The 26,537-nt window shown below is 53.6% G+C and overlaps 1 protein-coding gene and 1 pseudogene across 1 annotated transcript in view; both read right to left on the reverse strand.

Moving 5' to 3' along the window:
* The window catches only part of LOC149337073 (uncharacterized), an 82,065-nt gene that overhangs the window by 36,944 nt on the left and 18,584 nt on the right, over window positions 1-26,537 (reverse strand). The gene's annotated exons all lie outside the window — the stretch shown is intronic.
* On the reverse strand, window positions 18,012-19,169 carry LOC149337074 (uncharacterized; annotated as a pseudogene).

A 26,537-nucleotide genomic window follows, 5' to 3' on the forward strand; every position in this document is an offset into this window, starting at 1 on the left:
GGACGCAGCGGGGTTTCCGGAGCCTCCTCCAAGCGCACAACGCTGAAGAAGCCGGGCGCCGGGCGCCGGTCCGGGGGTGGCTTGTACCATCGCTCCGCACGAAGAGCACGGGAAGGATCAATAAGAACCCGATGGGGTTATCAACGAGGTCCGTGCATTCAGGCGCAAACTGGAAACACGAGACAGCGAGATTACCCGCCTGATTGCGTAGGGGCCAATGGAAAGGAAGGAAGCTGCGAAGGAGCTCGGAAAGGCTACGAAGAAGCAAAAGCAGGTGCACTCTTTCTTGTTAGCTTTAGTAACAGCATCAACGTATACTCAGCTGACGACTCTGAATGCTGCCGATATCATCGACTGTACTAATATTACAATGGGATCACCGAAAGTGACGCTACTACAGAAGATGCAGCAGATCACGCAGGAAATTGCACAGAGAGAGGCTAGCCTGGACACCTAGCTCGAGGCCATAAAAAAAAACGAATAAACACTAGAATGGACGAGAAGCTAGCCTCACTTGAAGCTGGCATCGATATGAAGTTAGCACAGTCAATTAACGAAGTGAAGAGCTACGTTAGGAAGAAGCTTGGGCTTACAGACGTTAAGTAAAATGTAGAGGTCTAGAATAGGCAAGGCTTGGTAGCTGAAGCTAGCCAGGCCACAACAATCCAGATGACTGAATCAGAGAACTTATTATAGACAGTACAAGTTGGACGGATAAAGAATGATTAGATATATGAGAATGGAACTGCAGAGGTATCCAGATAAATCAGGGCCTCCTTAGCGAATATGTCAGAGGGATACTGATAGCTCCGGCTGTCATAGCATTGCAGGAGGCGGGCACCAAGGCCGATGAGAGTCTTGAAGGGAAAGCGGCCGTGTTGGTCAACATGGTGATCACTGCCGTACAACATCCAAATGCCGGCTAGACGGACATAGAGCACGTGATCGCCTAGTTGGCGGACAAACGGAGTAAAGGCGCTTTGAAGAAGAGCTTGTTCGAAGTTCGTCTTGAATATTTACAGTATGCCCAAGCGAAACCGGCTGAAGTTCGAACTCTTAAGTATGGCGACCAGGTTGGCTAGGAGAAATACATTGGTACTCATAGGAGATGGCACTGCAAAATTTAAGAGCTCGGCCTACCAAAATTAAATACGTAGGGGACAACGCTACGGAAGGAATTCGAAAATTGTGGGATGGAGAAGAAGATCGAATAGTGTGAGTCAGGACACCCGGGCGCATCTGACGTTAACCAGAAATGGGGAAGAAAAACGCACAAACATCAAGAACCCGGAGAGTCACCACTACGTACTGAGCGTGAAAATGGCAGCATGGACCCTCAAGGAGAAGATAGACGAATCCAGGATCACGGACTGAGAGACCTTCTGAGACGAAAAGGAAGGTTGCATGGAAAGCCTAGAATCCACCTAACAACGGTGCAAGAGGTTGAGGGACATCAAGAAAAAATGCATGAAACCATGGAGAGAACTGTGAAGAGGCCGGAAGAGAACAACCGACTCCTGGGCCCGTGGGAAGCCATGGGAGGGGGATAAGAAAGTGGTAGAATCAACAAAAGCACGAGAAACAGCTGAGGTTAACGATAGCAGAAATCACGGTGAAAACCGAGGAATACGCCATGCAATTTCTAAAGCAGAATTTGGAACAGTATACCCACTCACTCAGCCGAACCGTAGCTACGGCTAAGACCTGATGCATCCGGAGAGCACTCATAGGTGCAACAAAATCAAATACCGTAACCGAACTGCCATTACCACAGTGATTCCCACGTTCCAGCGCACAGATGAAGAGCTGATCGAGAAGATCAAGCTGAAATGCTATGGGGCCCAAGTACATCTAGGAGCTAGGGTTAGGCCCTACAGAGTAGAAGACAAGGAGTACCTAGACAGACCCATCACCAAAGAGGAAGTGTATGCAGCGGTCGGTGAGGCGCAAAAGAACAGGTCAGTGTGGGCGGGTAAGGTTAATAGCGCCTTCTTTCTGAACCTTAATGACGAGGCGATCCAGGAGCTCGTGAATCCGATGGAGAAGAATCGGACGCACAAAACGGTGCCGGTGGTATGGACGCACGCAGGCGCGCGCGTTATTACCAAGACAGGGAAGAAACTGGCCATAGAAAATCTTAGGCCGATCTCGCTAAAGTCTTCCCTCAGCAAACTGAATGATGCATCATATCAATTTATTTACTCAAATACCTGCAGCACCCGACAGGGCGTTCTCTTTAACAGGGGTAAACAGAAATAACATAACAGGTAGCACAGTGCAAGCATGAAAATGCAGTGTTATGGGCAGAAACAACAAGACATTCAGCATCGTACTCATAAACATAATGTGGATATAAACGAACGCAAAAAACGGAAGAAATAAAACAAACTTTACAAACGTATTGACAAAAATGTGGATGTCAATAACAGCCGCCTAAGCATGTGCATCAAGCAGAAAGGGAAAACCTTGCACGACGCGAGTTCAGAAACAACTGTTAAATTATTGTTAAAACAAAATGGCGGTGCGCCGACAATCTCTTCCGGAAATTTTTTCCTGTTTCATGGATGGTTTCAGGAGAAAAGGAGTGTATAAATATGAGGTCCCGTGCCACGCAGCCGCCGCGTTAGCAGAGAACGAAGCACGCGGGGACCGTGTGGGAAGTGGACGAAGCTGAAGACGCGCGAACGTAGTTCGATTGGCGGCCTGCGTCATTTCATCTAGTTCGTCCAGCCTTCACCTGTACAGTGGACGTCATTTAGGCATGCGCATGGGAATCCAGCCTCACTTGTTCGAAGCAAAAATCGGAACTCTTCGTGATACGACATAAACAAAGAGGTAGGCTATGGCTATGTACTCTCCACAACTTAACACAACCTCTTACCAAGCTCTTTCTGGCTAATAAAATGTTTTAGAATCAATTCACCTATAAATAAAACATTCCAACAGTCGAAGTATTTGATGCAGAAGCTGAGTGCGTCGTCCTGAATCCCCTGTCTCTTCGTCGCAGCCGGCGCTTAGCTACTTTACCACATATTTCTACGTAAGTCTCGCCATGCCCACCGAGAACTTTCACATCCAGCTTTCTGTTCAACCACGTTCTTAGCCACATCAGCGGGAACCACAAACGTTTACCAGTGAACATGAGGCTGACGTTGAAGGCTGGCTGGCACATTAGCAACGAGTCAGCAACAGTAACCGCTGGGACCCGACTGTTCAGCTGGGTAGTGTCGTATTCCTTCTCGCTGGGACGGCCCATCTGTTGTTTGAGAACCATGGCTAACCCTAACTGGCGGCGTGGCCGCTCGGCGGGCTGGCCGCGGAAGCGCATGAACAGCTAAGCCTAACGACGCAGTTCAAGTCGCTGCAACGCTGCTTTGTCGATACAGATGGCGGAAATTGCCCACGGACTGGGTCACGGACTGGGTCCTTCATCTTTCACACTCTTCACCGTCTTTCGGCTTTCGCTGGCGTCATCCAAGGCACTGCTCGGCCCAGCCTCAGCGACAAAAGGTGGGAGCTGGCGCGGTCACTAAGACAGAGTAAGAAGCAAAATCAAGCCAAGGGAGCCACGGAAGATGGCACGAAGTTTGCCGGGCCGGTAGCGCAGGGTGTCCAACGCGGCCACACGTACATGGGAACGAACTCAAGGAAAAACGGAGAGCCTTCGCTGTCCAAGTCGGAAAAGCGGCGATACCCGATAGCAAGAAAAATGGTTCGCCGACATGACAGGAGACGAAGCCAAGCGCAAGCTTCCCCCACTACCCAAGGGCGACTTCAAGGCCACAATGCCAGTGAAAAAAGGGCAGTTAGAGCGCTGCGCACACATGAGGTGTCACGCGCTATCGTCAAGGGTTTCAGGCAGAAGACAAAGTGCAAGGACCGATATTTCCTAACAAAGCTCCGCAACGGATTCAGCCCTCTCTTCGTGAGCAGGCCTCACGAGCACACAGCGCAGCTCCTGCGGAGGATTACGCACCTCACCCTGGGAGGTAAGGCCTACGAAATGAATATCTTTGCGGGATACAAAGCGTTCACAGCATCCGCTGGCTAGCATGACATCTCATTGGTACGCACTAGGGTGTTGCATTACTTGTACCATGTCAATCTTTTGGCATTTTATCTTTCTATCTTTGCATCTCTCTAGATTTCAAGAAACAGTTTGACTGTGTAGCACATAATTTGTTAACGGTAAAATTTGCTGCACTTCATGCTCCGGCTGTTCGTTTGCAGTGGACTGAGGCCAGTCTTCTACAGTTGCAGAAAATAAGTAACCGATTACAATTGACAGTGCTCCATCTGAAATGTAACTCATTACAGTAGTCAATTACTGCCCAAACGAAAGTAACTTAATCATTACACAATAGTAATCGATTACTAAGTACTGCGTTACATTTTTTCAAACTTCCTTGTCATAACACATACTCAAACTGCAGCAAACTAGTGCGGCTTGTTTGATTTGTTTGATATTTTGTACACGTTATTATACTTCAACGGGACTTTTCATTTTTCAAAATTGTCATTGGCAATTTCACAACCTTTCCTTGTGAAGATGTCAGCCGTTACACTAAACAGTTTAGATATAAGCGCTAGAGGGTAAGACGTTGTGCACCAGGGGTGGTATTCTCCCGGTGTCGCCTTGTGCGACATGTCCACTTCGCTCTTCGCTGATTGGCTCGAGCCGCGGTGACGGCGGCGTGACGACAACGGATCCGCCTTCCTGCTACGTCATCGAGACGTCGCCTCCATTTACTACGCTTTGTCGAACAACGGAATGCGCTGAAGCGATTCGCGTAGGCGACGGGCTGCGAAATTGATACTAAACGCCATGGATCACACTCTCCTTGCCTGGGGCCGTATTACGGAACTGTCAAATCAAAAACTTGTCAAAAACGCGTCAAAAGCTCGTCAAAAAGCCCCGCCGTAGCCGCGCTCCTATTGGTCGGCCATGGCCGGTGGCCATGTTGCTTTCTTGCGTCATGGGTGACTGGCGTTTACGTCACGGACATGACAGAAGTGGTGACGTTGCACACCTAATTATGCAGGCACATTTTGACGTTTTTGTTTGACGGCTTCGAGGCGGTCAAAATTGGACCGTTCCGTTTTTGACAGAAAATGGCGGCGGCGGCAGCGGCGTCGTATGTGGCTGAGGCGGCTACGGCGACGCGAGCAACGGTGAAGGAGGGCGCACTAAGACGCGTTTGACTTGCCCGACGAGCTGTTCCGACGCCTTTTTCGACTGGAGAGGCAGACTTCGGTGTGGCTGTGCGACGAACTCACCGATGAATTTGGAGGTTTGCGTGCGAGTGCGCTGTCTGTGCAGCGGCGGGTGCTGTGTGCACAGCGGTTATTTGCGACCGGCGGCTTTCATGCAAGCTTCGGCAGCCGACGACACCTCTGTGCCACAGCTACATACAAATAAAACATGCTTATGCTGGCAAAGAACTTTATTTTCCCCTGCAAATCGCACTGCGTGGTCGTCTTCTGTTTACCGGTCGAGGAAAAAGAAACAGACGACCACACATCACATACAACGCTTCACGCTTTGACACTTTTGTCATCGATCGTAAGAGCCGAACAACACAGACCTTAACAAGTTGGCTTCGTCGATTTTTCCGCACTTAGAACAACCGCACAGTACCTTGATTTTCGTCGCCACGTAAGAAAACAGTATTAAGGCGTGGAACAGCTGTTTCCGTGCAAAGCGGCTTGTCGACGTTTTACCGCCGTCTGCGCACCCCCGCGGCAGCAAAAGTTACCCACCAGGAAATTTAATAGCCTAACATCTTGCGCTTCTTGTTTTTCTTGATATTTTTTAGCTTTAAACATCATTTTTTGGCAAAATAAAATAATAATTATTTTTATCGCTGTGCAGTTCTTTACTCTTTTAGCAAAAATTTAGCAGACGGTCCCTCATCGTGCAGGCAAATGATTCGGGGCGCCGCTCTGCTGTAATTGGCTGATTCCTCGTTGCGTAAATTTTGCGTCAAGCGTCGACGTCACATCGTTTCGTCATTTTGACGTCACTGTCAATAACTTTTGACAGAATTTTGACAAAGTTCCGTAATACGGGCCCTGGTTTTTGAGCCGCGAAGAAGAGTGCCGTGTCCGCGGACATCGCGACCCGTTTGCCTTGACCGACGAAGCTTTTCGGCGGCATTACCGGCTGCCGAAGAGCACAGCACTGTGGCTACCGTCTGCTGAGCCGGGCTGCCGCTCGCCATGCGCACTTACTTTGGACCGTCGTAAACAGACGACGAAGCAGACGTTGCCCGCTTCGACGAAGTGGCCTTGGCAACGTTTGCGCTAGCGGCTACATGACCCTTCAAGGCGTTTTAATGCACGTTAGCGCCACGAAACAGTTTCCGCACGAGACAAAGTGGATTTAAAGCATTGTGACGACTTTTACAAACATATAAATTGTAACGGCCTTTATTGACAGTTGTGAAGGCCGGTTAGAGCGAGCAAGGACAGGTCCGGACCCGGAACAGTTCACGCTCTCGTCTCGCGCCGCGCGTCGGCTCTGCTGCTTCAGCTGCCGATCGTCGTCTTCTCGTCTCGCGCCTCGCCTCGGTTCTGCTGCTCTGACTGCTGATGATCTTCCTCTTTACATTTGGCCCCGGGGGAAAAAGAGCCATCCTGGCGATTTAGGGGGTCAACACGACGCAGGGGTCGTAGTGCGGCTTCAATCGCGAAACGTGGACGGTCTCGCGCCCACGTCGTCGGAGATCGGGTGATGGCGTCACGGGCTCAACTACGTAAGTGACGGGAGAAGTGCGCTCAAGGACGCGGTAGGGTCCCTGGTAGTTCGGCAGCAACTTGCTAGAGAGACCTGGTGCAGCAGACGGCACACGGAGCCAAACAAGGGATTGCGGCTGAAAAGTGTCGGTGCCATGGGAGTGGTCCAAGCGGTATTTCTGGCGCCCTTGGTCGTCGGACGTGAATGACCGGGCGAGCTGGCGGCACTCTTCAGCGTGTCTGGAGGCTTCAGATACGGTTGTGGTTTCTGACGAATCAGGATGATAAGGAAGAATAGTGTCGAGCGGCGAGGATGGTTCACGGCCGTACAGAAGGAAGAATGGTGAGAAACCAGTAGTGCTCTGCGTAGCGGTGTTGTAGGCATACGTGACGAAGGGGAGGACGACGTCCCAGTCAGTATGGTCGGCCGCCACGTACATTGACAACATGTCACCTAATGTTCGATTGAAACGTTCAGTCAAGCCGTTCGTCTGGGGATGATAGGCAGTAGTGGTGCGGCGAGTAATGTTGCATTGCTGCAGGAGAGATGAAACGACGTCTGACAGAAACACCCGCCCACGGTCGCTCAACAGTTCACGCGGTGCTCCGTGCCGAAGTATGAAATGGTGCAAGAGGAAGGTGGCAACATCCCGCGCTGTAGCAGCTGGGAGGGCGGCTGTTTCAGCGTACCGTGTCAGGTGGTCTACAGCGACGATAACCCAGCGGTTTCCTGCAGCAGTGTACGGAAGGGGTCCATACAGGTCAATGCCAACTCGGTCAAATGGCCTGGATGGGCAAGGCAAAGGCTGCAGAGGGCCGGTCGAATGATGATGACCGAGCTTGCGGCGCTGGCAATCAGGGCAGGAACGGACGAATTTTCGAACGTAGTTGTACATGCCGCGCCAGTAATAGCGGAGGCGAAGCCGGTTGTAGGTCTTGAAAGCACCGCCGTGACCAGCTTGCGGGTCGCTATGAAAGGCTGCGCATATTTCTGAGCGTAAATGTCCAGGGATCACTAGGAGCCATTTGCGGCCATCAGGGAGATAATTTCGGCGGTACAAAATCCCATCATGAATAGTGAAGTGGGCAGCCTGACGGCGGATTGCACGCGGTACCGACACGACAGAACGGTCTGAAAGATAACGTACAAGAGAAGTGATCCACGCGTCCTTGGACTGCTCGTTGGGCATATCGTCCAATGACAAGGGGGCGCAGTCGATGGCGGGAGGAGAGGCACATTCATTGGCTAGAGGTGAACGAGACAAAGCGTCGGCGTCGTTGTGCTTCCTGCCAGAGCGATAGATCACACGAATATCGTACTCCTGAAGGCGTAAGGCCCATCGGGCGAGGCGGCCATTTGGGTCTTTGAGGGAGGACAGCCAACATAGGGAATGATGGTCCGTGACGACCGCGAAAGGCCGGCCGTATACGTAAGGTCGAAATTTTCCGATTGCCCAAACGATGGCCAAGCACTCTTTTTCGGTGACGGAGTAGTTTTGCTCTGACTTCGTCAGGGTGCGGCTCGCGTATGCAACAACATACTCCGCACACCCCGGTTTCCGTTGAGCAAGAACAGCACCGATACCAACGCCACTGGCATCTGTGTGGATTTCAGTTGGAGAATCAGGGTCAAAGTGGCGCAGTACGGGTGGAGAAGTAAGTAGACGGCGCAACGTGGAGAACGCTTCGTCACAGGCAGGACTCCAGCTTGATAAGTCGCTACTGCCACGAAGAAGGCCAGTCAGAGGTGCGATGATAGAAGCGAAATTTCGGATAAAGCGTCGGAAGTAAGAACATAAGCCGATGAAACTGCGAAGTTCCTTCATCGTAGAGGGCTTCGGGAACTCAGAGACAGCACGAAGCTTTGCTGGGTCAGGAAGAACACCCTGTTTTGACACGACGTGGCCCAAAATCGTCAACTGGCGAGCAGCAAAGCGACATTTCTTTAAATTGAGTTGAAGCCCGGCTGCCGCGAGGCATCTCAAAACGTGCTCTAGGCGAACGAGGTGCGTCTGGAAATCTGGAGAGAAAACAACGATGTCGTCCAAGTAACATAAGCAGGTTTTCCATTTCAGGCCGCGCAGTATGGTGTCCATCATTCGCTCAAAAGTGGCAGGGGCATTGCATAGTCCGAAGGGCATGACGTTGAATTCATACAGCCCGTCAGGCGTCACAAAGGCTGTCTTAGGGCGGTCATCGTCGGCCATCGGGACTTGCCAATACCCCGAACGGAGATCTAACGATGAAAAGAATTCAGCTCCCTGCAGGCAGTCAAGTGCGTCGTCAATGCGGGGCAGCGGATAGACGTCTTTTCGGGTGATTTTGTTGAGGCGCCGGTAGTCAACGCAAAAGCGGATAGAGCCGTCTTTCTTGGTGACAAGGACGACGGGGGAAGCCCAAGGACTGTGTGATGGTTGTATGACTCCACGCTGCAGCATATCATTCACCTGGGTGTCGATAACCTGGCGTTCGGTGGCCGAGACGCGATATGGGCGTTGGCGCAACGGCGAATGGGCGCCTGTGTCGATCCGATGGGTAACAGCTGAAGTGCGGCCCAAACGGTGGTGAGAGAAGTCAAACGATGACCGAAACTTATCTAGCATGGTCGCAAGCTGGGTCTTCTCTGATGGCGAAAGATTCGCGTCGATTGAGCCCGCGAAGACGGCCTCGGCAGCGGGATCAGGGGACAGTGGGGAAGAAGTAAGTGACGACACTTGCAGGCGGCAGGAGTCGTCCTCAGAGGGGTCCCAGGTGACGACGGAGGCAAAGGGCTGGACACGTCCCAGGCATTCACCGCGAAGAAGAGTAGAGGGGCACAGGAATGGATTCGTCAGGGGCAAGGCGCTGCAGCCGGCGGAGACGGTAAGCACGGCGAATGGCAGGGGTAGACAGTGGCGAGAAGCGAAGGAGTCGGACGGGATGAAGATGACAGGGCCGTTGGATGCAGAGTCGCAATGAACAGAGACGAGCACAGCACAGCACGGCGGGATCATGACGTCATCAGCCACAGTCAGCTTGGAGCACAAGTTAGTGGAAGCGTTCACCGAGTCGTCGCCGAATGGAAGAAGGGCGACTTCGGAACGAGTGCAGTCGATGACAGCGTCATGTTGGGAGAGAAAGTCCCAGCCTAAGATGACGTCGTGAGACGGCGATGGGAAGACGATGAATTCAACAATATAAAGAACATCCTGAATAGTAACTCGGGCTGTACATGCCCCCAAAGGCGCGATAAGTTGCGAATTAGCGGCGCGAAGCATAAAACCATATAGCGGAGTCATCACTTTTCGTAACTGGCGGCACAATTTCTCACTGAGTACAGATACAGCAGCACCGGTGTCAACAAGCGCGAAAGCATCGGTGCCCTCCACAGAAACCGCGATCAAATTTGTCGGAGAAAGTCGAGGTCTTGAGCTTGGCGACGAGCACGCAGTTCTTGCCTCCGGAACTGCGGGCACTAGTTTTCCGAAGGGGAAGAGGGACGACGGCGCATCGGGGAAACCGAGCGGCGACGCGGAGATGGAGAACGGCGGCGAATAGACGGGCTGAGATCGGAGGAAGCAGTGGTCTCAGAAGGCATAGTGCGGTGAAAAGGCTGGGGAGGGGCGTAGGCGTAACCTCGAGGGTCGGGAGCGGCAGCAGGGGACAACACTTGGCGGCGGCAGTGACGCATCACGTGACCAGGAATGCCACAGGCATAACAAATGGGTAAGTTGTCCGGTGTCCGCCATGGACGGAAACGTTGCGGTGGTGGCCGGGCAGGACGAAATGGTGTCGACTGCGGTTGATGCTGGTACGAAACGAACGTTTCTGGCCGGGGACGCCTGACGGCTTCGGCGTAGGTAAGTGGCGCAGCGACGGGAGGCGAAGAGGAAACCGATGGCAGGGCTTCGGACACTTGCTCCCGAATGACGTGCTGAAGTGTCGGAGTTAGGTTAGAAGGACTCGGAACAGCAGGAAGAAGCGACAGCTGCCGCGCAACCTCCTCACGGACAAACTGCTTGATCTGGAGCAGTAGCGAGCTGTCTTCTGTCGTCATGCTGAGGCTAGTAACTGTGTCTGTCTGTGGAGACGGCTGCCGAGTGAAAACGCGCTGTCGGCGAAGCTCATCGTAGCTTTGGCAGTGGTCGAATATATCGGTAACAGAGGTGACGTTCTTGCCCACAAGCATATTGAAAGCGTCGTCTTCGATTCCTTTAAGGACGTGTTTAACTTTATCGGCCTCTGCCATGGACGCATTGACACGCTTGCAGAGATTGACGACGTCTTCAATGTAACTAGTGTATGATTCACCGCTCTGCTGTGCACGAACGCGAAGACGCTGCTCGGCTCGAAGTTTGCGTACCGCCGGACGGCCGAAGATGTCAGAGAAGCTGGTTTTGAATTCGGTCCAAGTGGTGAAGTCCGATTCGTGGTTTTGGAACCAAAGGTGGGCAACGCCGGTCAGGTAGAAGATTACGTTGGTAAGCTTCATACTGTCGTCCCATCGGTTATGAGCGCTCACCCTGTCGTAAGATGACAGCCAGTCCTCCACGTCGTTGTCGTCCGTTCCGCTGAAGACGGCCGGGTCGCGCTGGCGGAGCGCACCATGGCAAGCAACGGGTGCCGGCGAAGAGCCGGCTGGCTGGTGGGCGTTGGCAGGCATGGGGGTAGCGATGGTCCGGTTGCGTAGCTCCAGGACGGAATCCCGCAGCCTCCACCAAGATGTAACGGCCTTTATTGACAGTTGTGAAGGCCGGTTAGAGCGAGCAAGGACAGGTCCGGACCCGGAACAGTTCACGCTCTCGTCTCGCGCCGCGCGTCGGCTCTGCTGCTTCAGCTGCCGATCGTCGTCTTCTCGTCTCGCGCCTCGCCTCGGTTCTGCTGCTCTGACTGCTGATGATCTTCCTCTTTACAAAATGAACATTAAATACCTCCGTGTTGTCGTTAATATATTTCAGACACCGACACGAAAAGCGCCATTTTCTTCACGGCTTCAACCGCACTCGCGCTCGTAAAACGAATGACAAATTGAAATAAGTGCCATCAGTCTTGCATTGTAAATATTAACTGACTGAAGTACGTACTATTGCTGCTTGAAATAAAAAAATAAACATCTCTGCAATAATCAACAACTACTAATCAAAGATACGAAACTGCTGCTTCTAGTGAATCAGTAGTGGCAAATTGCCGCTTCTCGGAGTGAATGAAAGCACCGCTGACGAAAGTGCCGGCGGCGTTTTCCGTTTCTTCGAGCAACTGTACGCACTTTTTTAGGCCCCGCCCTAATGCGACCTGTCGCAAAAGGTGACACCGGGAGAATACCACTCCAGCTCTTGGTTGCGCAATGCTTCGACGCCAAATTAAACGTCCACTACCAAGCACCGCGCTTCGTTCTGATAACTTGGGTATGCTTTAATTCTGTCTAGAATCCATAGCGATCAGCTTCGGTGATCACTTTTATTTACAGGAGACCGCAATATGTATAGGTTCCTCAGTTGCTCCAGTGCTGTCCGAGATATACCTGTCAGTGACTGACCGAAAAATTTCTGGGGTAATTAGGGAGATAAAAACGTGTTCCTCGTTTAACCGCGGCTGACACAGTTCAAAACCGCGCGGACCCCACCTCTTAGCGTAGCGTCGGGCTATGGGCGCGGCGCGTTGCCGAAGTTGGATGGTGGATGGTAGGCGGTAGTGGTGAACGATGTTGTAGGGTTCGGCGCGCTGCCACCTCTTTTTGTACATGTGTTACGAACATTCCGCGAGAGGGCGGTGGCCTAGGCTGTGCGTCCCGTTTTGTTTTGTTTTAGTGCGTGCCGTTTGAAGGGGAGGAGCAGCTCGAACGCCCATGCTCTTCGGTTGGTCTCCCCGTTCGTTCTTGCGTTTTCCCTTGCCACTCCGGACGGCGGGGCTCTCTGCCGACATCGACCTTGGGCTTCTGTCCCCCGACTTCCCGGAATCCCGTCTCCCGGGAGGGAGAAGCCGCCGGCCATAAACAAGCGAGTGAGGTCTGGGTTTCGTCGCGGTACGCGACGTGCTGTGTGCTAGGCCGGCACGGAAAGGAACCGAATGTGTCCGATAGCCCCAGACGTCTAGCGTGCATCCGGTCCACTTGTCGGAGGATTGCGTAACCGCGCAGGGAGGAATTTCTGGGTGAGGGAAAGACCCTGACATCAGTTCTGAGCTTTCCTTTTCGTTAAAACTGATGTCAGGCGGGAAGCTGTAGCACAGTTTATTTTTGCGTGTGGAAAGGGGCGCGGGTAGATCGGTGAACTCGTGAAGAGACCCGCGCCCGAGGGCTTTTGACTCTGGCTACTCGTAGCTCTCAGGTGCTCGGTCAGGCCGAGCGTGGAGGTAGCGGCCGTTGAGAGCTGGTGCAAGGCGCGCCAGTTCTACTGTTGGGACGTGGTGTCCCTCGCCTCTGTGCAGGCGGTCGGCTAGGCCGGCCGCAGATAGTTGGGCCGTACTGAATCTTGTACTCATCTGTAAATAGCCTCTATAAAAGTTCTTCGTTTCTCCCTGAATCGCTTCGCCTGCAAGTCACTTCATAGAGATGACCTTCAAGGGGTGCATCCAATTGCAGAAAACAACTTTACCAACACCACCGGCACAACTTTACTGATGTCGTTGTGATGTGCCCTGCTTTTTGACCTCCGCTTAAAAAGGTCAACACAGATGTAGCCAACTCCCGCAGCGCATGCTACGTAACGGTTCGGCCCTCACGAGAGTCATGAGGGTTAACGCAAGTGAGTCTTACGTAACGTTGATCAGCATGAGCGGCCCGTACATTCATGCATCTAACGAGACTGCGTGCCGAGGTGCGCCCTCGCTCTACACTGCGCAGGAAGATTTTATTTCTGCCTACGGCGCAAGTTATAGCGGGACGTGGAGTGCGCCGGCTGATCGCAGCGCTCGTTCTCCGACTGCCGCGCGGGTCGGGCTGTGTCCTGAACCCACTCATCTCGTTGCACGTACAAGTCGCATACGTGCACCGGTCCGCCTGTCGGCTTCGACCGCAAGTCCTGGAGCCTGTAAACGAGCGAAGAAAGCTTTTATCGCAAGAGGAACGGCCCGATCCATTTCGGCGCCAACGAGGCCGCGAACTGGCCGCGAGCATCGCTCAGAACGTGTTGGCGCCGAAGCACCAGATCACCCACTTCGTAGTGAACATCCCGGTGCGAGCGATCGTTCTGTGCTTTCTGCTGCGCCCTAGCGGTGCTGAGGTTGCGGCGAGCGTTGTGTAAGGCCTCCGTCATCTTAGCGCGCAGCTGCGTCACGTATTCAGCTCGTGCTAACGAAGTGACTGGCGTCTGCCTGCTGGCCGCTAGAACCCGGTTCATCGGATTTAGAAGCTCTCTACCCAGATTGAGAGAAAACGGCCAATACCAAGTCGAGCGGCTAACGGTCGAACGCAAAGCGAAGGCAATCTCCGGCAGATGTGAGTCCCAATCTTTGTGCCTCTCAGAGTAAGCGACAAGCATGTGCTTGATGTTGCGGTTGACTCGTTCCGTGGGGTTCGACCGAGCACGATAGGTGGACGTTTTCTTGTGCTTAATGCCGAGTGCAGCGCACGAATCTACGAACACCTTCACAGTGAAGTAGGACGCGTTGTCCATTATCAGCTGCTCTGGGAAACCGAACATGGCGAATACGTCCTTCAGCTTCTCTGTGATCCCTCGTGCCGTCAGCTTTCTAAGGGGTAAAAGTTTAACCCACTTGCTGAAGTGATCCGTGAACACCAACAAGAACTTTTTCCTACTCGGTGTCGTGGGATACGGTCCCATGATGTTACACCCCGCGATTTTCCAGGGAGTCTGGCTGTTAATCGGCTGCATGAGGCAGGGTGGTCGTCCACCTCGGAGCTTCACGCTTTGGCACACATGACTCGAGCGGGCGTAGCGTGTTACGTCCCAGCGGCCGCTCGGCTCGCTGAGTCGTCTCAGCCAGGTGAGCGCCATGTTATCCGGCTCGATCACAAACGCCACCCGCCGACGTAGTAGAAGAACTTTCGCAGAGCAAAAACTATCGCGAGGCATTCCTTCTCTGTCACCAAGCAGCTCCTCTCTGGCGGTGTGAATGAACGGCTCGCGAATGCTACCGGTCGGAGGACGCCGTCATGCTCCTGAAGCAACACTGCTCCTAAGCCCAGGTCGTTTGCGTCTGTTTGAATCACAAACTACCTGTTTAGGTTGGGTAGGTGCAACTCAGCGTGCCCGCGAGAACCTTGGTAAGGATTCGCAGTGCAGCCTCTTGCTCGTGACCCCCAACTCCAGCGCTCGCCCTTCTTCAAAAGCTTTGTCAAAGGCGCCTGCAGCCCTGCGCAATCTGGGATGACCTGGCGATAAAAGTTCGCCATTGCCACGAAGCGTCTGAGACCGGCTAGATCTGATGGTGACGGAAACTTAAGCAAAGCCTCGAGCTTATCCTCGCACGGCAGAATGCGGCCTTTGTCGATCGTGAACCCCAACAGTGTTATTCGGGTCGCGACGATCTGCGCCTTCTTCGGGTTCAAAGTGATCCCCGCGGACCTCAGCCTCTCTAGGATGTCCATCATGTGGCGCAGGTGTTCCTCGAACATTTTTGAGTGCACCGTGATGTCGTCTACATATGCGAGTGCATGTTGCCACAACGCAACTCCCACAACACGGTGCATTAGGCACTGATAAGTCGCGGGTGCTCCTACCAAGCCAAAAGACATTCTCTTGATTTGAAAAAGACCTATGTGACAAGTGAAAGCAGTTTTCTCCTTATCACGCTCATCCATTTCAACCTGAAAGTATCCGCGGCTAGTATCGAGCATTGTAAAATACTTCGCCCCACCTAGCATGCTCGACCGAAAAATCTGAGCTCTTACGGGTTTGGAGAGGAAAACGGAACCGAACAGTCCCTACCAGTAAAGAACTTCAACTACAAGTTTACCTCGAAGGAGAACCAATACCAGAGAAGACACTCATACGGGTACTAGGGATGTGGATACAGTCAAATCAACGCTGTACTCACACCCTTGCGCTATTAAAGGCATCTACACTCCAAGTGGCCCGCATGATTACGCGCATCTCACACAGACGTCATGGCATGCGAGAAGAAGACACACTCAAGCTGGTCAGGAGCCTAGTGGTCAGCCGGGGGACATACAGTCTCCCGTACTACAATCATATCAAAAGTGAAATACAACAGGCGGACGCGATTTTACGCAAAGCGTATAAAACCGCGCTTCGACTACCCCATAACACCTCAACTGAAAAGCTCTTAGCCTTGGGACTGCACAACACGTTCGAGGAATTACGGGAAGCGCAGCATGTTGCCCAAATGCGCAGACTACAGCAGACCCCCACAGGCAGAGTTCTTTTAAAGAAACTGGGCTACACCGAGCAAATTCGAGAAATATTGAGAACTAAAACGATCCCCGATAAGTACCGCAGCACGCTCAGGGTGGCACCAATACCAAGAAACATGGACCCGAACCTCCACAAAGACCGAAGAGAGGCAAGGGCCGACCGCTTACAGAAAACACACGCATCTCAGGATACAACAGTGTATGTCGACGCTGCCACATATGCCATGACTAGGGGACAAGGCACCAACAACGCAGTGGCAACTGTAGTCAACTCGGAATTACACGAGATTACCAGCGCCTCCCTGCAAGACTGCACGATAGCTGAGGCTGAAGAAGCGGCCGTCGCTCTAGCGGCAGCGGAGGGCTATCGGACTGGGCGGTCACTGACAATTCTTACTGATTCACAAGCAGCCTGCCGCAACTATCTTTGCGGCAGAGTCGGTCACAGAGCGCTCCGCATACTCCGCTCTGTAGACTGCAAGACGCAACAAACACATGCAAAACCACACAAGCCGATCAAACATAAGATGATCTGGGTACCGGGGCACACGGGGGTGGCAGGAAACCAAGAGGCAGACAGGATAGCTCGAGGATATACTAACTACCGAGCATCCAACGTCAACGACCTTGATGAATCCCTGCCAGTACCTCAGGAATACTCAGCCATACTCAACAACTACAAAGGCAGCAGGATGCGGTACCCACCACCGCACAAATCTTTAAACAAAGAAGAGGCTGTCACATGGAGACAACTTCAAACGGGGTCATATCCAAATCTAAACACACTAAGTAAAATTCACCCCACACTTTACGCACACAATTGTCTGTCGTGCCATGAAAAACCAACACTGTATCACATCACATGGGCATGTCAAAAAGTCGACATCGTCTCAGTTATACAAAACCCAAGTGTGGAGCAATGGGAGGGTCTGCTCTCCAGCGACTTCCGCGATGACCAGATCGGTTTGATACGGCGAGCTCAGCTGACGGCAGCATCCAGCGGAGCCCTGGAATAGGGGCAACCGACCATTGCGGATGGACTCATCTGGCCACATAAAAAAACCTTGTGCTAGAGCCGAATAAAGTTTATCCTATCCTATCCTATCCTATCCTATCCTATCCTATCCTATCCTATCCTATCCTATCCTATCCTATCCTATCCTATCGCCCCACCTGTGTTGGACACTAGAGAAAAAATGGTTGGTAGCGGGTACGCATCCTTTCAAGTAACCTCATTCAGTCTGCGGTAGTCCACCCAAAGCCGATGGATGTGTATCTGTTTCTTTGGAACTAAGACTTCCGGGAAGCCCCAAGGGCTGTTAGACCTCTCAACAACGCCAGTGTCGATAAATTTGTCTAAGGGGCCGTCTAGTGCTTTTCTCTTAGCCAAGCTAATTGGTCTTGGATTGCACCTCCAAGGCAGTGCGTCGCTGTTAGACCTCTCAACAACGCCAGTGTCGATAAATTTGTCTAAGGGGCCGTCTAGTGCTTTTCTCTTAGCCAAGCTAATTGGTCTTGGATTGCACCTCCAAGGCAGTGCGTCACCCGTGTCTATGTGTGCCTTACTAGTGTAGTGAGGCGAGGACGGTCCGTGAATGTCGCGTTGAATTCCTAGAACGGAGATGACAAGCGTGCCTTCTCCCTCTGCGATACTCTGTTCACTTCCGACAACAAGGGGAGCATTGCCCTTCCCTGCACGGCAGAATGGCTTTCTAAAGCGACAGCATTCTCTGTGGGCCTTCTCTCAGCGGCGACGGTCCGGTCGCATGGGGGTTCTCGGGCCGGTGCGGGCGATTCTTCACGGTCTACCCCCGTTCGCGCCACGTTCGGAGCCTTAATTGACTGCGGGGTCGCAAGCGATTTCGCAAAAATGTTCAAAGCGCCTGTCGTGCGCTCTCGGTAGCCTCCGCTGCTTATGTCTATAACGATGCCTGTCTTGGCTAGGAAGTGTCGACCAAGAATTTCAGGAGCGGATGAACAGCGAAGACGGTGCGGGCCGCTCGTGCGGCCACGTGTCGGCCTCGCGATCTCGGCTACGTGTGTTCCGCTCGGCGGCAGCATATGCTGTTCGCAACGCGTAGCTGATTGTGCCCAAAGCACGGTCAGACAATTCCCAGCCCCTCGGCACACGCTCGTCAGCAAACTGCGGTGACGCTTCAGCTCTAGATGGACTGCGCGCTGAGCTTCCATTCCACGCTCAGCGCGGCTCAAGTGGCTGCGATGCGGGTGGCGTTCGCCAATACGCTCGCCCAGAGAGGATGTCTCCCTGAATGCGCTTCGCCTCAGCAGCTAGTTCGTCCAGATCTCTAAACCTGCCTCCTCCCACGTAGGCCGCAAAAGTCGGGTGCGCTTGTCGTGTGACACGCTCAGCTTTCTCCGTGTTTGTGGCGCGAGGGTCAGCGAGGCGATACAGTTCGTCCAGGATTCGGACGTATTCTAACAAAGACTCGTCGGGGTGCTGTGTGCGGAGCTCCAGCTCTCTCCTGAAACGCCACTCGCAGTTCGCGGGAAGGTATTCGTCGCGGAAGCTTGCGCTAAACTCCTCCATTGTCCTCGCTCGGTTGCCGCCTAGTCGGTACGAGCGGGCCGCTTGCTCCGTGAAAGAAACAGGGACAACACGCGCGAGCAGTTCGGCGTCTGCGATTCCTGTCGCTTGCTGATAATGCAGCAGATGGTCGAGGTACTCATTTGCCCCCGTTCTGTCATGGTACCCCGTGTAGGTAGGCAAGTCTAACTTAACACGTGGTCCCTAGGACGGGGCTTGAAAATTGTTTTGCAACATACCCGCGAAGCTCCGCATTACTTGCATCGTGTTCTGCAACAGCCCCTCGGATGATTGCGGACTAACACCCCCTGAGTTGGGCGTGGCCGCTGATGGCGTCGAATGATGAGGCCTAGGCGCCTCATTGTTTGCACCACGGAGCGGCGAGCTGCCCGATATGGATGCCCCCGTACCAGGCCTAAGTCCTGTCAACGCGTCCGGGGATGCAACTCGCCTATTCCGCGTGGAACACTCAAGATTTGCATCTTCCAAAGGCAAGTCAAATAGGGAGCCCTGGTTCTGTGCCACTAGCTCTAACAGCATGAACAAAGACTGGAAGTCAGGCCTATCAGCTGCCATTCTTTCTTAGGGCGACGGCAGTCGTTCGTAGGGCGACGGCAGCTGCGCCCGCAGGCGCTGCTCAGGCGCAGCTGCCTGGTGAAAATTTCACGAGTTATATTGAGGATGTGGTGGACCTGTGCAAGCGTGTGGATGGTTCGATGTCCGAGCGCGCCAAGATCGACCACATACTGAAGGGCATTGATGACGACGCGTTCCAGATACTTCTGGCCAAAAATCCAGCAACCGTCGTCGACGTCATCGCACACTGTCAGAGCTACGACGAACTCCGCAAGCGCCGTCTACTCACTCGCTCTCCACTTCCACATCCGGAGCCTCTGGCCGCTTTGCAGTCCGACTCCGACCAGTCGCTACTGCTGCCCCATATCCAGCAGTTCGTTCGCGAGGAAGTTGCTCGACAGCTGTCTCTCGTCCACCCGAGTCCTGACGCTCCATCTCCTCTTGTGCCTTCGCTGCAGCGCGTCATCCGTGAACAAGTGGCCGAAGCTCTTCCTCCTCTACCAGAAGTTCCTGCCGCCCCTCCTTTGACGTACGCCGGCGCCGCAGTCCATTATCGCCAATCCACCCCTGTGGCGGCGCCCTTGACGTACGCCGCCGTGGCTGCACGGCCTCCGGCGTTACCACTTCGTCAGCCTGTTCTGCGCCCGGCACCAGCCCCACCAGCAGCTCCGCTTCATCCTCCCCCTTCGCCACATTACAACCCTTGGCGTACACCGGACAATCGTCCTATATGCTTTTCGTGTGGCTTCCCCGGACATGTGGCCCGCCACTGTCGTCGCCGCATGGTCGCGCCTACAGCGGTTGCGCCTCCTGCTTGCTCACCTCAGCTGCTCCGTTCCGTTCCACCTTCGGAAGCCTACGCCACTGACGATCGTCCGTATACGACCCGTCGATCCCTGTCCCCACGTCGCCGCTCAATACGCCGTCGCCCTACATCTGCTGACGAGGGAAACTAAATTCCGCAGTTCCCGAGGCAAGAACTGCGTGCTCTTCAAACAGCTCAAGACCTCAATTTTCTCCCGCGAACATTCTATTGGTTTCAGTCGATTGCTTTTCTGTGTACGCGCTTGTCAATACGGGTGCTGCTGTGTCAGTGATTCATGAGAGACTGTGCCGTCGGTTACGAAAGGTGACGACATCATTTTCTGGTTTGTCGCTTCGGACTGCTACCGAAGAGAGGATCGCACCTTTGGCCACATGCACAGCGCGGGTCGTCATTGCCGACATTTTGTACAGTGTTGAGTTCGTGGTCCTGCCGTCTTGTTCCCACGACGTGATTCTCGCGTGCGACTTCCTGTCCAAAAATAACGGCGTGATAGATTGCGCCCGCGCTGAAGTCGAATTTTCTGCATTGTGTGACGAACCGGCCGATGACCACCATACGCTGTGTCCGCAGAAGATCACCGTAACTGAAGACGTCGACATCGCTCCGGAGGCTTCAGCGCTTGTATCCCTCTCGTGTCCTGCCACACCCGCCGTCACCGTTTTATTTACGCCGTCGTCTTCCTTCGTCCATCGCAAAAACCTGCCGCTGCCGTCTGTTGTTCTCGATGTTCACGGAGGTCTCGCGACGATGATTATCTACAATCCGTCTCCCTGCCCGCTTACCCTGCTACGTGGCGAGTCCCCTGGTTCAGTTCAACCTGCCCACCTTCTCTCTAACCTGAATGTCCCTGTGACCTCCCGCAGTTCCTCCATCAATGTTCTTCATCCTGATTCAGCACCTGATCCGTTGCCCGACGCCTTCTTCCAAGCCGCCATCGACGACGCTCTTCCTTCTGCCTAACGGCCGCAGCTCTTAGCTCTTCTACACACTTTTCGCTCCTCTTTCGATGTCGCCCACACTCCTCTAGGCCGGACTTCCACCGTCGCTCATCGCATTGAGACCGGCTCTCACCCGCCTTTTCGCCAGCGGCCATATCGTGTGTCGGCGGCAGAACGCCGCGTGATTAGCGAACAAGTTGAGGACATGCTGCACCGTGGTGTCATCCGTCCGTCTCACAGCCCTTGGTCTTCGCCGGTGGTACTTGTCAAGAAGAAAGATGGTTCAATCCGATTTTGTGTCGATTACCGCCGCCTCAACAAAATTACCCACAAGGACAATTACCCTCTTCCCCGCATCGACGACGCTCTTGACAGCCTCCAAGGCGCTGAGTACTTTTCGTCTCTTGACCTACGTTCCGGCTACTGGCAGGTACCGATGGCTGCACCTGACAGAGAAAAGACAGCATTTGTTACACCCGACGGCCTCTACGAGTTCAACGTGATGACGTTCGGTCTGTGCAACGCTCCCGCCACATTCGAAAGGATGATGGATAACATCTTGCGGAAGTTCAAATGGCAGACCTGCCTCTGCTACCTGGACGATATTGTTGTCTTTTCCGCCGACTTCACCACACACCTCGCACGCTTTAAGCAGGTTTTGACTTGCCTGACTGACGCCGGACTGCAGCTGAATCTCAAGAAGTGCCACTTCGGAGCTCGGCAGTTGACCATCTTGGGGCACATCGTCTCCAAGGAGGGCATTCTCCCTGACCCGGCCAAGCTCCGTGCTGTCGCGCAATTTCCTAAGCCGGTTTCGCTCAAGCAACTTCGAAGCTTCATAGGATTGTGCTCTTATTTCCGGCGCTTCGTACGCAATTTTGCGTCCATCATTGCGCCGCTGACGAAGCTACTTGGCGGGCCCAATGACATATCTGGCTGGTCGGCCGAGTGCGACAAAGCGTTCGCTACCCTGCGCCATCTTTTGACTTCGCCGCCGATACTCAGACACTGTGACCCCACAGCACCTGCCGAGGTCCATACGGATGCGAGTGGCGTTGGCCTCGGAGCGGTCCTGGCCCAGCGAAAAGATGGTTTTGAAGAATACGTAGTTGCGTATGCGAGTCGCGTGCTTACCAAAGCTGAATCCAACTATTCCGTTACGAAGAAGGAATGCTTAGCTATTGTATGGGCGCTAACGAAATTCCGACCCTATCTATACGGCCGCCGGTTTGACGTCGTCACGGACCACCATGCGCTCTGCTGGTTATCGTCGCTTAAAGATCCATCTGGTCGCCTCGCTCGGTGGGCTCTTCGCCTTCAAGAGTTTGACATCCGCGTCGTCTACCGTTCCGGTCGTAAGCACATGGACGCCGATGCTTTGTCTCGGTCTCCCCTTCCCAGCGAAGCTGCCTGCTCTTCGACGACCGATCCCGTACTTTCGTCTCTTACCATCGCTGATATGCCTGCGGAGCAGCGGAAAGACCCGTGGCTTGCGTCCCTTATAGATGCCGTGTCTTCATCACAAAACGTTGCGCCTTCTAGAACTTTACGGCGTCAAGCTCCGCACTTTGCCCTCCGGGACGGCCTTCTATACCGCCGCAACTACATGCCTGATGGTCGGCGGTGGCTTCTCGCGATTCCTCGCCATTTAAGATCCCAAATTTGCGCATCTTACCACGCTGATGCTCAGTGTGCGCACGCTGGTGTGCTGAAAACATTCAAACGAATTTCTCAGCGTTACTATTGGCGCGGCATGTACGCCTATGTTCGAAACTACGTCCGGTCTTGCATCGCCTGTCAGCGGCGGAAAACTTCCACTCTCCGTGTGACCGGCCCCTTGCAACCCCACCCATGCCCACCAGGTCCTTTCGATCGCGTTGGCGTTGTTACGACTTTGGGCATCCCACCCTAGTCACCACTGTTGGGGCTTGGGCATCCCAGTCTGCTGCCTCTCTGAGCGACCTGAGCGAAGAACGGTCGATGCGACGGTGAGTTAACTGAAGTTTATATACAATATTTACAAGGCTTTTTTACATTAATGTACAAGGGCCGTGAGCATTTACATTAATGTACAAGGGCCGTGAGCACAACGGGCTAGGACGAGGCCCTGCGGAGAGCGTCTCTCTGGCAGGATGGCGTGTCTGCTGCCCGTCTGCTCTGCGTCTCAGTGCGGCTGTCTTCTTATAGCCGGCGGTGACCGTTGCGTTCTTGTGCACCAGGCGTTCCTCTGCTCCAATAGGGTCACGCTACCGGCCACCGTTCGGATTGGCTCGAGCCGACGCTAGTGAGGAGAAGGAGGAAGGGTCTGCGCCGGCGAGCCAGGACGACTCGTTGCAAGCCGTGCCATGGCGGCGAGTCCGGGCTTGCTTTGCGCGACGGCGGTCCCACGGCTCTGGTTCCCAGACAGGCCAGCGGAATGAGGGTTCAGGCACAACAGCGTCCACCTTTACGGCCCTCTTCCCTGTACGGTCTCTGGGAACCGTTGGATTATCGTCGGCGTCGACCACCTCACCCGGTATGCCGAAACAGCCGCCCTTCCTGCTGCTACTAGCCGCGAAGTTGCTATGTTCCTGCTGCACCATTTTGTCCTTCGCCACGGCGCGCCGCGTGAGCTGCTCAGTGACAGAGGCCGCGTCTTCCTTTCACGCGTCGTTGAAGCTCTGCTTACCGAATGTCGCATCGTACATCGGACCACTACGGCCTACCATCCTCAAACTAACGGGCTCACCGAGCGCTTCAACCGTACTCTCGGAGACATGCTCACGATGTACGTCGCAGCAGATCAGACCAACTGGGATGCCGTCCTTCCTTTCGTGACATACGCGTACAACACCGCCACGCAATCAACCACCGGCTTTATCCCTTTCTTCCTTCTGTATGGGCGAGAGCCGTCGTCCACGATGGGCACCATATTACCTTATACTCCTGACGCCTGCGAGTGGACGCCTCTCTCCGAAGTCGCAAAGCATGCAGAAGACTGCCGCCAGTTGGCGCGCTCTTTTACGTCTGAATCCCAAGGCCGCCAAAAGCATCGCCACGATAACGTTAACAGGCAACACGTTTTTCCGGTTGGATCCCTAGTTTGGCTCTGGGTTCCCGGCACACCACCAGGATTCTCATCAAAATTTCGCATGGAATACCACGGGCCTTATCGTGTTGTCCAGCAAACGTCGCCTGTCAATTACATCGTGGAGCCGCTCAACCCCTCTTCGGACCTGCGCCATAGCGGCCGAAAAACCGTCCACGTAAGCCGACTGAAGACTTACTACGACCCGCTCCTCTTGACCTCGCCATAAGTCGCCAGGATGGCTAATCTTCGTTCCCGGGGCAATTGAAGCGAACCACGACGGCCGCGCCTGATACCGCCTAGGCCGATCGCTGCCGGAGCGCCGACGACGACGAAGCGTCGCTGGAAGACGAAGTGCCGCCGCGTTGAACGAGATCTCTTGGGTTGGACTGGCTGTCTTCTGCGCTGCCCGCCGTTCTGCTCGCCATTTTGTGTCGCCCGCTGTGAACACCACGCCTTGTACCATTTGTGCAGAAAACCCCTTTCAGCTCCAACAAAGTACACTGCTCAATTGCCCAGTTCGCCGTTCGGGTACCGTGGCGCCATGGCGCACGTTCGGGCACCAAGTGTGGGGTAATTAGGGAGATAAATACGTGTTCCCCGCTTAACCGCGGCTGACGCAGTTCAAAACCGCGCGGATCCCCCCCCCCCCCCCCGAGGTCGCGTACTCTACCGAGTGCACGCCGACCACGGTGGGCCTTGCTCTGAGGGAACAAAGGAACGACACACTGGCTGACACAAACAAGGCATTTATTGCTATAACAAATATAACGCCAGCTAGCAACAAAATCCGCCGAGGAATCGAGGACGTCCGACTCACCAGCACGGTTAAGAGCGAACGTTCGCCGCGCTAGGGCAAGGGGAATCTCCAAGGCCGCATGGGACGGGCAAGCGGGAACATGTTCCCACGACGATGCGCCCGCCGACGAAGAGCGGAGCGTCGCGCATGAAGTACTCGCGCTTCTCAGGTCCCAAGCAGAAGAGGACCGTCTCTTCGCGCGCGCAGCAAACACGCCATCCGTGGCGCTCGGGTCACTGCGTCCCGAGCGCCCTCCCCTGTTAGTTTTAAAGTAATACAACTAACGAGGGTGCATTGCGGGGAAGCGAACCACCGGGGACGAGTCGCGTCCCCACAAATTCAAGGAAACCTTACTGACATACACGTGAGGAAGGTGTACCGCAACGTAGACGAATACTTTGCCTTCTTACAAGAGGTGCAGCCTGACAGCATGGTGACTGTCAATTCTGGTACAGCGTGCTCTACAGGCGGCGGAAGCAAGTGGAGCCCAGGAGCAGGGGCACCAACAAGCGATGATGGTTCCTAGAGAAGAGGGAGCAACCGCTAAGAAGAATATTTCCTTAGAAGAATAAAGGTACTCACTCACTCACTCACTCACTCACTCACTCACTCACTCACTCACTCACTCACTCACTCACTCACTCACTCACTCACTCACTCACTCACTCACTCACTCACTCACTCACTCACTCACTCACTCACTCACTCACTCACTCACTCACTCACTCACTCACTCACTCACTCACTCACTCACTCACTCACTCACTCACTCACTCACTCACTCACTCACTCACTCACTCACTCACTCACTCACTCACTCACTCACTCACTCACTCACTCACTCACTCACTCACTCACTCACTCACTCACTAAATATGTTTCAGCTTTCATTTGTCGGCACGTGGAAAAGACCGGCTCAGCTGTAGCCAGACGCCAAGACAGTACACCTTCTTCATTTTTCCTTCAGTCTCAAACACATTCTGCCGCAGAACTGCGATTTAGCATCACCGGAACAAATTTATGAAAAGCGGCATTTTTTCATCTTTAGAGAATTAGAGTGTCCAATAATCCTGTTAGGAATCAGTGTTGTTTTGCATAAAAATTCAAATCCCACAGTGGCATCGAGGCACTCAGAAGCAACCAACTCACGGCAGGGCTGTGAATCCGTACAGCAACCAGAAAATTTCGAGGTGAATGTGAAGAATTCATTTGAACATTACAAGGGGAAATAATTCGGGGAGCACTCATTTTTATCTTAAAGGAGTGACATGATGGCGCTAATGAGTCTCTTCGGTAGCCTGGGGTTCTCTGTATATCATTTCGCAGAAAGGGGCGGAGATATTTTAATTTATGGCCTTTATTATACTGCTTCTTTCCCGTTTTTTTTCCCGCAAGCACATATGGCCTCTCCATAATCAATTCGGTTCAGCGTTATTAGTTTGACCGATGGATTCTGTTTCTTATAACAGTGCCGAATTTCTGATGTGAACGAAGTGCTTGACCGCTCCCTATTTAGGGAATGGAGCGCCGAACTGTTTGTGACCAGCTTTAAACTGTCGAAAAAGGCAATAAAAATAATCCTCAATTGTGAAGGGATAGCGTACCCTACTCAAGATGGAATGGGCAGTGGTGAGAGTTCGTGCTCGTCCATTTTTCCTTTCAGCTCAGTTGCTTTTCGTTATTGAGAGGCAAGGCGTAGTGGCGGTACAACAACGTCCGGACTCTATACACCAATAAG

This window comes from Amblyomma mixtum, chromosome 7, assembly GCF_055824585.1.
Source record: "Amblyomma mixtum isolate Tamu chromosome 7, ASM5582458v1, whole genome shotgun sequence".
Lineage (NCBI taxonomy): Eukaryota > Metazoa > Arthropoda > Arachnida > Ixodida > Ixodidae > Amblyomma > Amblyomma mixtum.